Source organism: Lutra lutra, chromosome 14, assembly GCF_902655055.1.
Source record: "Lutra lutra chromosome 14, mLutLut1.2, whole genome shotgun sequence".
Classification (NCBI taxonomy): domain Eukaryota; kingdom Metazoa; phylum Chordata; class Mammalia; order Carnivora; family Mustelidae; genus Lutra; species Lutra lutra.
This window is the reverse complement of record NC_062291.1, coordinates 30,319,385-30,329,801: the sequence shown is the minus strand read 5'-3', so window position 1 is coordinate 30,329,801 and position 10,417 is coordinate 30,319,385. Positions and strand designations below refer to the sequence as shown.

The window sequence follows — 10,417 nt, the reverse complement described above, 5'->3', positions numbered from 1 at the left end:
TCTCAGTTGGGTTTAGGAAGAGGCCCATCACGGTTTTCTGTTTTGGACATGTTGTCATGCTGTTGCACTGCTGCTTTCGCTCTTGTTCTCCAGGTCAGTATTCCATCTGAATTAGAAAACAGATGCTTTTCTTACTTTTCCACAGCATAGCATTTTAACCAGCGTTTAACAAGAAGAGGCAGGATAAAGATAACATAATAATTACAATAAACACACACACACAGAAATAATTACCGGGGCTGCACTCAGTATTCCCTGGTCCATTTTCAGTCATTTCATTTCGGTCAGTTCATTTCAGAGTCATTTTCAAGGCATCCTTGAAAAGGGTTTCTCTGACTTGTTTCTGTCTACCACTAGTATGACCGTGTCAGCTTGCCTTTCCATTGTGGGTTACTGTCTGGCTTTCCCTTTCTATCTGGAGTCTAGGCGGCCAAACCATGGACTTTACAGAGAAAGGGACCCCCTCCCCCTGCCCATTTCACCTAAAAGCCCAGCTTTCCATTTCTCACACTGTCCTACCTTCAACTTCTTTCCCAGAGTAAGTAACAATGGAAATATCCATTCTTTTCACAGAAACCTCACTCTCTCACTTACAGGATTTCTCAAGTGTGGTCTTGTGGGTACTGCCCATTCTCTCCTCTCCTCCAGGCGCTTACCATAACTGTCTTTAAAACGTTTTCTGGAAATTTTAATTATTTTTTTTTTAAACCATGTTTGGGACTATGGTAGTCCATTGTAGGTTGTGCTATGCCATTTTAGTCAGGACTTTTTAAAGAATTTATTTTCCTTCCTAGGTCGGTCCCTCTTCCTGTCTATCTTCATTTCAGCCTCGGGGCTCTTGTAAACATGCGGTGTTTAGAACAGTGATTCTCAAGTCCCCACCTCTTCTGCTTCACCCTGGGGCAGGCAGTTTTGGTTGTCACAGTAGTACAGACACATCTAGCATTTAATTGTCTTGAGCTAAAGAAGCTTATGTGTTTCCCAATGTGTGAAACTCCCCTCTATAATGAATTGTCACACATCCCAAGCAGGTTTCAGATATCCCACTGGACATTCGTATAGATTCTGTTTATAATTTTCTAAGCCTAGAACTTAACTCTGCTTTAGCTTATAAACACTAAGTGTTTTTTTGCATAGCTTTAATATACACTGATTTTTCTAGGAATGCACTTGAGTATATCTAAGGAAGATTGCACTCGGGTATATGAAAGGAAGATGGTTCTCGTTTTGTTTTGTATTATATGAGGGGTTGTTCACCATTTTGGAAAAATCTTGTCTCTGTTGCAAAGCAACTGTAGACATTTGAATTACTAGCACAACACATCCTTATCAATTTACATTTGTAGCTATCACATTCACAGTGATTTTATGCTTAACGGGAAACGTGACTTTCATTATGTGTTCCAGTATAAGTGTGCCTGAGCATTTGTGTAATGAAATACAAATATGCAATTTATGTAAATACATATAACTGTATATAACTTACATTTATATATAAAGTGTGTTTTTAAAGATTCAGTGGTTAGTTAATGTGTAGTTAGTAACTATGAAATTCATTTTAGGATATTAAAAAAGGACATTGGGAAATGCTTATAAAGAGGGTGTCAGTTCTGATGGGCTTGAGAATCCTATAGATTCAACCAGGAAAAAGAAACTCTTCTTTTTAAGAAAGAATAAAAATCTGTAGAGACATATCTAACTGAATTTCTTTGTGTAAAACAGCATTTTCTTCTTCATATGTTAGGTGAGACTTGCTTTTGTACATTTGCACAACTAGAAAATTTACCATATTGGTTTTCTCAGAACAAAGAGACAGTTTGTCTCAAAGTCAAATTTAACCTGGTACTCTTTGAAGGCCAAACATTATTCTACCTTTTAAATGATATCAGTCTTACTGTATCCCTCATTGAGTACCTCTAGGCTAAGATGCTACATTGCTTTTTATTTATATTATTTACTACCAACTCTCAAGGTTACATTCAGAAAAATAAGACAGTTTCTATAACATTTTAGAAGTTGTATCAGTGGGGCATCTGGGTGGCTCAGTAAGTTAAGTGTCCAACTCTTGGTTTTGGCTCAGGTCATGATCTTGGGGTCCTGAGATCAAGCCCTGCTCCTTCTAAAACAGATAAATAAATCTTTAAAAAGAAAGCTGTATCAAGTAAAATGTATGTTTAAATACATATCATATTACATAATTTGATCAATAATTACAATAATTACATCTTTTATTTAAACAGTTTGAAACAAAAAGGTTTCTAGATGTCTTGTATCTCTGAAAATGATTGTGATTTTCAAAGCTGCAAGAGCAGGTTTTTAGAACCATCAATAGTAGATCCTGTGGTTGATTAATATATTCAAGGGAGTGATAGGATGGTTAATTAATAAAATAAATGTCACCAAGAAGGTCTGTGCTGGGAATTTTCATTAACAAGTTGAAAAAGAAATAAAGTAATCAATGAACTAAAACAGACGTGACTGACTGTAATTACTGTGCTTGTTAAGGTTATTGACTAACAGCAAGATGGCCTGTCAAAATTGAGACATGGCACTCTGAGAAAATTAAATGAGAAAAATTAATGAGAAGAACATTTGTTTTTGCCTCTCTGTTATCACCAAGGAAATAAAGTTAATGTGTCAATTTCAGTAGTGATGAACTAGTTAAACCGAGATTTTTAATTTTAACTCTAAGTACACCCTACTAACGTTTAAATGCTGTATTTGAGTTTTACATAAAGTGAAAGAGAGGGTGAAGAAGAAATTTGGTGGTAAATATATAAAGATAACATACAAGACATAACTGTTTTTTGAGTCAGGGCAGGGTAGTAGCTGTGAAGATGGAGAGGCAGTGGATTTGAGGGATATTTGATAAATAAAACTAGTGAGACACTGTTCTCTTACTTTTCTGGTATCTTTTATATCTGCATCCAGGCAAATATAACTCCCTCCAGGAAAATTTCCTGGATTATCCTCTTCTCCTAGAGATATCTTTCCCTCCTTTGAAATCTCGTAGATAATGATGCATCACTTTGTATTAAGTTAATTTAAATATGCCGTACTGTTATGGACTTGCCACTGCCCCTAGCTTTCATTCCCCTGGTGAAGACAGCATAAGTAAACAAATAAATACATGCTCAAGGTTGTGGGGGCAGTGAGATAAGGTAATCAGATAAGTGGGAGGGGGTAGTGAGATAAGGTAATCAGTCAATAACCCCATGAAAAGGAGCCAGACATATAAACAAACATCTGGAAAGAAATGATTTCAGACAGAGGAGGAGTAAGTGCAACATTCCTAAGGAGCATAAGCTTGGGTGTTTTGTGAGTAGAAAATGGAACTGAAGTCAGTGAACTAGGGGCGAGGGTGCTGTGAGTCAAAGTAGAAGAGGTAGTTGATAGGAGCCAGATCACAGAAGGCTTTGTAGATTTGTTAAAGAACTTGGATTTTCTTTCTTTCTTTTTCTTTTTAACTAGTAACAAGGCATTGGATGATATTAAGGAGGAGAATAACATGAGCTAAGCTATGTTCTGAAAGATCATTTAGATGCTTTGTGGAGACTAGATTACAGATGCCTCAATTTAGCTGCGAAAGAGGAGATGGGGAGAAGTGGATATATTAAAGATAACTTTTGGAAGTAGGATTAGTGGGAATTTTTGATGACTGTGAGGGAAAAAAAGGGTTGAAGGATGATTCCTAGGTTTTGGCTTAAGCATTTAGGCAATGAAACCAGTTACTAGGATATGTTAGTAGATTTGAGAGGCATAATCAAGAGATCTTTTTTGGGATATAATAAGTTTGAAATGTCTATTAGGTATCCAGATGGGGAAGGCAATTGGATGTATGCCTCTGGGGCTCCTGAGAGAGGTCCAGTTGGGGACACTAATTTGGAATTTGTTAACATATGGATGTAGGAGTGGTGTATCTGGTGCACTAATGTGCCTTCTCCAGTCTCTGCCTGTCCTTTTGCTCTGTTGCATCTCCCTTTCTCATTCTTGAATGACATACTGGTAGGTGCCATAATTTCCCTGCCATTAGTGCAGTGCTTTAAAGATGGCTTAGTCCAGTGTAAAACTTGCACTTTATTCCAGTTTAAATCTTCTCCTTTTCCTTCAGCATCGATCAGATGTCTTCTCCAAGGACTTGGCAATGGGAAAGGGCAAGACTGATTTTTTTCACCACTTCTGTTCTGGTATCTTCAAGAGGAGAGATTTAGTTGGCCTTGTTCCTCTAATTTTTCAAGTCCCCTGACTTTTTCTGTAGTGTTAGGGCTAGGAGAGGAAACAGGAGGGAAAGAGCCTATAACTCCTAACTGCTTCTTAGTGAGCCCTGAATGAGGTGTCTCTCCTCAAATACTGGAAATTCGTTAGTGTGCAGTATAACATAGATGGCTTAATTTTTTTATTTTGAGCTTGGTTGCCAATTCTGCACAATAGCAGAAATCCCACTTGACATCTTATTACAGATCTCCTTTAAAGCTATGGGATTGGATCAGATAACCCTGAGGTTTCAGTATGATTTGGCCACACAGGAGTTGGTGGTAGACTTAAAAATGGCCCTCATGGTAGTGAAGGAAACAGAAATGGGTTATGGAGTGAATGACAGGTGAAAATGTAAGAAGGGTAAGCAGTTTATTTAGGAAGTATTGTGATGAAGGCAGCAGAAAGTAGGAGGAGCTGTAGGGTGAAGCTAATACTTTTGTTTGTTGGATATTTTTAAAGTTTGAGGTCTTGTGGCATATTTTTGTACTGATCATTAGGGAAACGGTGATAGTGTGGTACATGAAGTGAGAAGGAAGGAGTGGAGTCCTTGAGAAGGGCAGAGAAGAAGGGATCCAGAGCAGAAGAGGAGAGATTAGTCTTTGATAGGAGCAAGGGTACTGCTCGCATTGTAATAGGAGGGAAGCTGGAGATGCTGGGACTCAGTGCTGGTGGTTTTGTAGACTTGATGAGAAGGCATGGGACTTTTTCCCAGGGGGCTTCTGCTTTTTTTTTTGTCTGTGAAGCAGGAGAGTTGGTTAGTAGCTAATTACAGGGTAGGTGGGAAGGGAGAGTTGGGAAACATCTTTTTTGCTGCAGCATATAAGTCCTTTGAAATAGGAGCAGATTCATTTAGTTTCATCTGAAACATCCAACAAAGTGCCAGTGCTATTTATCACATATTTTTGGAATAAGATCATTTTATTTACAACAGACAAATTATCCTTAACTTTAAATCTCTTCTTAAAAAGGTGTTATAGGTGTTAAGAAAATCACATGTTTTTTTGAAGCCCCAACCTGCAATTGCCTGAAACATTTTGAGGTATCATATATAGAATAAAATGGACTCATGGTTCATGCAAAAGCTACATTCATTCTTTAAGGTATTTTAATGAAAAGAAGAAAAGGTATTCTATTCTGGTTGAAGAACTGATTGTATCCTGGAGGGCTTATTTTCCAAGAGGGGCTGCTGATAGAGATAGAATTATTTTCTTTTTGGAGGCCTCCCTTCTGTGCCTCTGATGTTCTAGCTGGCTCCTAACATAGGGCTCCACATCAAGGAGCTTCTCGGTACATGTGGTTGAGTGACTTCGTCTGGGGCCAGAGACACACTTTTGATTACCTCAGGATGATTGCTACAACTGCCGTGATTTATTCTGTTTCTTCTGTCCTTTTTTTTCCTCCAGCTCCTTTACCCTTAACTTTTGCTTGCAAGAGGAATGTGAGCCAAAATTTTAAAGTTTGAAAAGTATAAAGAAAGGAAACAAGTAAATAGGGAAGGAGAATAAATACTGAACAAGACCGGGCAAGGTTACAAGGAGGAATTACTGTGAAAACCTGGAAGGGGGCCAGGATGCAAAATGCAGTAGCTGTGTAGTTTACAGGAACTATTTAGTGTTCAGCATGCTTCAGTGATCACCCAGAGAAAGCCGGATTTCTCCGGTTTTGTCTGCTGTCCTATAGTTAGCTATGGAAACTTGACATAGGTGATCTGTATTTTTTCTCAGCCAACTGATATAAATATAGGGATTGTGGGGCCTCTGCCTATCAAATCTGACGTGATTTGAATTGCTAGGACAAGGACCTCTTGTGGCCAGAGTGGGAAATACTTCAACTGAGAAAAAGAAAAACTGGGAGGTTACATTTTTATGAGGCAATTAAAACAAAACAAAACAAAAAAAATAGAGCTCTTTAGAATTACATTTCAGATATTTAATTGTTTTGATAACATCAAATACTGTAATTGCATCTGTATTTTATCTATGAGAAGTTTAATATAATTTGAAACACTTCAGATTTTATCCATTTAATTCACCTATCCCCTGAATACAGAAAGAATAGGGGTTTTCATTTCCATTTTGCAGATGGAAAAGAGAAGTACAGAGCAGGTAAGTAACTTATTTGTGGTTTTACAGTGGGGGCAGAGTGACTTATAATAGAATGTGGATATTTTATCTTGGGTTCAGTTCAACAGTCTGGGTTTGGAAAACATTCATTATTAAAGCTCTAAAACAAAAACTTCTATTTTGCAAGTGTCAAGTGAATTCTTTATTCAAGAAAAGATGGATTGAGAGACATAAAACTTACTCTTTGTTTTCAGTGTGAAAAGAGGCTATTCCTAGATTCTCCAGGGGGAAAAAAGCTGCTTAAAAAAAAAAAATCTGGGAGGACAGTATGTTAGCAACTAAGAATCTTTAGATAAATGTAATGTCAACTATGCACAATTTAAAGGAAGCTACATAAAAATACAGTTATTTGCAAATTTCTCTAGAAATCATATAAAATTAAGCCCCTTTCATTGTTGATTCTCTCTGACAGTCCCCAGATCCTGCCTTTTCTGTCGTTTCCCTAATACTTGTTCTAAGAGTGCCTGTGGAGCTAATACACAAATGCTTCCTTTTTATTTTTATTTTTAATTATTTTTAAATTTCTTTTTATTTTGAATTCAGCTTTTTAAGAACAAGAATGCTTAAACTCAAATGAGTAGTTCTTTTATTTGTTTATTAAGTATATAATTAGAAAAATTTCAATTCCAGTATAGTTAACATACAATGGAGTAGTTCTTTTTTAAGGGACAGTTACCACTTGTTGTTTTAGAAGCTGCTGGAAGAAAGTTGCAGAAGTGGTAATGTGAAGGAAATGTATAAGTTCAGGTGGGGAGTCAAGGAACTGATGAAATGATAAAGCGTAAGTGAGATTTGTTCTGGTGAATGATAGGGTATTGAGGAAAAGGATATCAAAAAAAGGGAAGAGGAACTATAAAAAGAACAGCCACAGAAATAAGAAATTTTATTGGAGAAGACTTTTTTGGTAACTTTAACAATGGTTTCACCTGTGGAGCATTTGGTAAATCTTCACTGTACACACCTTACTAATAATTATGTGATTTTAGTGTGATACCCAGGGCAGGTGTATCTTGGAACAGGCGAGATTTCAAAAGAAAAACACTATCTCAGATGTGACACATCATCCTATGGTATTGAAGACACTGAATTTTACATAATTGATCTTTTGGTGTGTGGATTTCCTGGACTCCCGTTATTCCTGCTTTATCATTTTTTTTTCACTCTCCATAATTCTAGCCATCAGCTTTAATTAGATGTAAAGAGGTCCTTATTTTGGAAAGGGACTAGAGAAATGCAGATCTAACTTGTTCAGAGCTTCCTGACAGCTATGTTTGTAGATCTCTAGGCAAAGTATGTGTCTGGCCTTTTTCAACAAAGTATTTTCAGTAACAAGTTGTCAGTGAGGTCAGTGACTAGCAGTTCAGGATTAGATACCACCCACCCTGGTTTGTAACCTCCCCTTTCTTTCTTATCCTGGGTGAATGACGCTCAGCTAAAGTGACTGCCCCACTGCCACTGCCTCTTAATTTGGTACTCTGTAACTCTGACTAAGAAGCTGTCTTCTTTTTATCCGCCCCCCCAAAACTCTTTTTGGAAAATTCCCTACAAGAGCCGATTTTTTTTTTTTTTAAACATTTACTTTATAGAAAGCAACAGAAAGGTAAGAGTCAAATTCGTAAAGAGAAGAGCTGGACTTCAGTACATTCTTGTTTCTTCGTTGAATTGCTCTGCCTTAATTATATATTGTAGGCTTAAAATGTGGGGTTTCCTTCTGATTAAAGTACATTACATTGTTATATAAAATGGGAATGTTTTGAGTAGTTATGATGAGAAATGTAGGCTTTCATGTTAATTTTAAAGTTATAAATAACTTTCGAACTAGTGCCAGGGGAATCTAGTAGCCAAGGTCGTGCTTTGCATTCAGAGAGTTTCTGGCTATAAAAAGCCGATTGCAGTACTGCGCAGGAAAAGATAAGATACGGCCTGGATGCTTGTGCTTTGGCATGGGGCTGGGGCAGTAGGAAGCAAAGATAGAAAATGTTTGAAGGGATTTTTACTTTCAACCACAAGCTTGTTCACAGCAAATGGAAGGTTTTTCAAATGAGACCGTGGCAAAACCGTAACTCCTGAATTTAATATTTGTCTCATGTACTTGTTTTATAATGGGCAGTAGCATTAAGTGGTTGAGTTCTCTCAGAACTGTTTCATCACCATTTATAATCAAACAAAAATCACATTGTGTAGGATGTAATCATCAATAATGTAAAGAAAAGGTCACTGTTTGATGGAGTCTTAGTGGTTGGATAGTTGCTTTCAGTTGTGCTGAGGATAGAACTGGAAGGAATGAGTTCAAATAGAAACCAGAAGAGATTGTTTAGGCATCAGGAAAGTCATTGATTGTACAGGTTTTGAGTCATGGTTATACAACACTAAGAAAGCCTGTTACAGTGTCTTTGAAGATACATGAAATCCAGTGATGTGTTCAGAACACACAAGTACAAAAAATAAAATTTCAGATTAGCTCTGCTTCTGGGTTTGTTTCATTATTTAGACAGAACAAAAGCTTAACATACTGAGAATAGTTATGATTTGGGGATGTGGATTATTAACAGTTAAATTTGAATGGCATATTTGGATGTGCTATTAAAATTTCACTATCCACTATAAAAAATGACCTCAGTATTAGCAAAGGTAATTAGCAAAGTACTAGCAAATGCTCAGTAGTAGCAAATTTGTTAAGGGGAGACACCCAAAATACAGACAGTATAGACATAGCTTTTTTGTTACCCTCCAACAGATAGTCTGTATCTTCCTTCTTTTTTGAGTAAAATTTTGGGATTTTATAGGAAAACTTATTTTCTTTTCATCATAAAAATAATATGAGCATGGAAATTTGGAGGAACTCTAGGAATTACAGGAATTTTGAAAGAACAGAAAAAAAAATTGCCTGTAATCTCATTGATGTATTTCCTTTTAGTCTTTTTTCTTTACATGGCTTTAAAATGAATTGCAGTAATACTGTAGATAAAATTTGGGACCTTGCTTTTGTATTTAATATTATACCAAAACATTTTCCATGTATATTCCCTATTTTACATAGATGTTATTTTAAATTGCTGTGTAACATTTTTCCAAGTTAATGGATATAATTTTATTAGTTATCATTGAATACCCAAGTGCCATGGTAAATATCTTTGTGAATGTGTGTATTTATTTTAAAGATCATTTCCTTAAGCTGTATTTAAAAATTTTTTTTAATTTTATTTGAGTATAGTTGACACAAAATGTTACATGAGTTTTGGGCGTACAACGTAGTGATTCAACATCTCTATATGTTATGTTACGCTCACCACAAGTGTAGCTGTTGTCAAAATACAATGCTATTATATCATCTATTATATTCCCTATGCTGTGCCTTTTATTCCATGACTTACTCATTTCATAAATGGAAGCCTGTATCTCTCACTCCTTTTTGCCCATTTTGCCCATTTTGCCCATTTTCCCCCCACCTGCCCCAGCAACCATCAGTTTGTTCTCTGTATTTATTGGTCTGATTCTTCCAGCTATATTCTTGAATGTGGACTCAGATTAAAGGGCATTTGAGTTGAATACAAAGGTTGGGATTTTTAAGAAGATGGTATTTTACTGTTTTAAGTCATTGTAAAATTCTTTGTCTACCAAATGATAAATTTATTGAATGTCTCTGATATGTAAAACATTGTTATCAGGTATGTAGATTGCAATATGCTAAGTGTTTGGAAGGACAGAATCCCCTGTTTACAGAATTTCAATTTACCAACTTTACAATTATCAGCAAAGCTACATGTGAGAAAAATGCTTCAGTTCTGCCTGAAACCAACAGATACTGTTATTGACCATGTTGTTTTGGACTTTAGAGAACAGTAGAATTTATAAATGACTTCTGTTAGAGGACCATCTATACATAATTCTGATTTATATGAATTTTATGATCCAGCTGTGACAAAGAAATAGAATTAAGGATAAATACTTCAGTTACAATAAATGTTGGGAGAAATTAGATGTATTTAGGGAAAATGTATAGATAGCACGGTGAAAGAAAAACTGATAGAGGGCAC

The 10,417-nt window shown here is 36.2% G+C and overlaps 1 protein-coding gene across 5 annotated transcripts in view; it reads left to right on the top strand.

Moving 5' to 3' along the window:
- Positions 1–6,342: 6,342 nt before the first annotated feature.
- CTNNA3 (catenin alpha 3) overlaps positions 6,343–10,417 on the top strand; it is a 1,776,580-nt gene continuing 1,772,505 nt past the window's right edge. For 4 of the 5 annotated variants that reach the window (XM_047701794.1, XM_047701797.1, XM_047701799.1 and 1 more), the window contains exon 1: positions 7,818–7,980. The gene's annotated coding sequence lies outside the window, so the exon portion shown is untranslated. Of the gene's footprint in view, positions 6,363–7,817; positions 7,981–10,417 lie in introns of those variants that run through there. The other variant, XM_047701796.1, reaches the window with a different exon arrangement.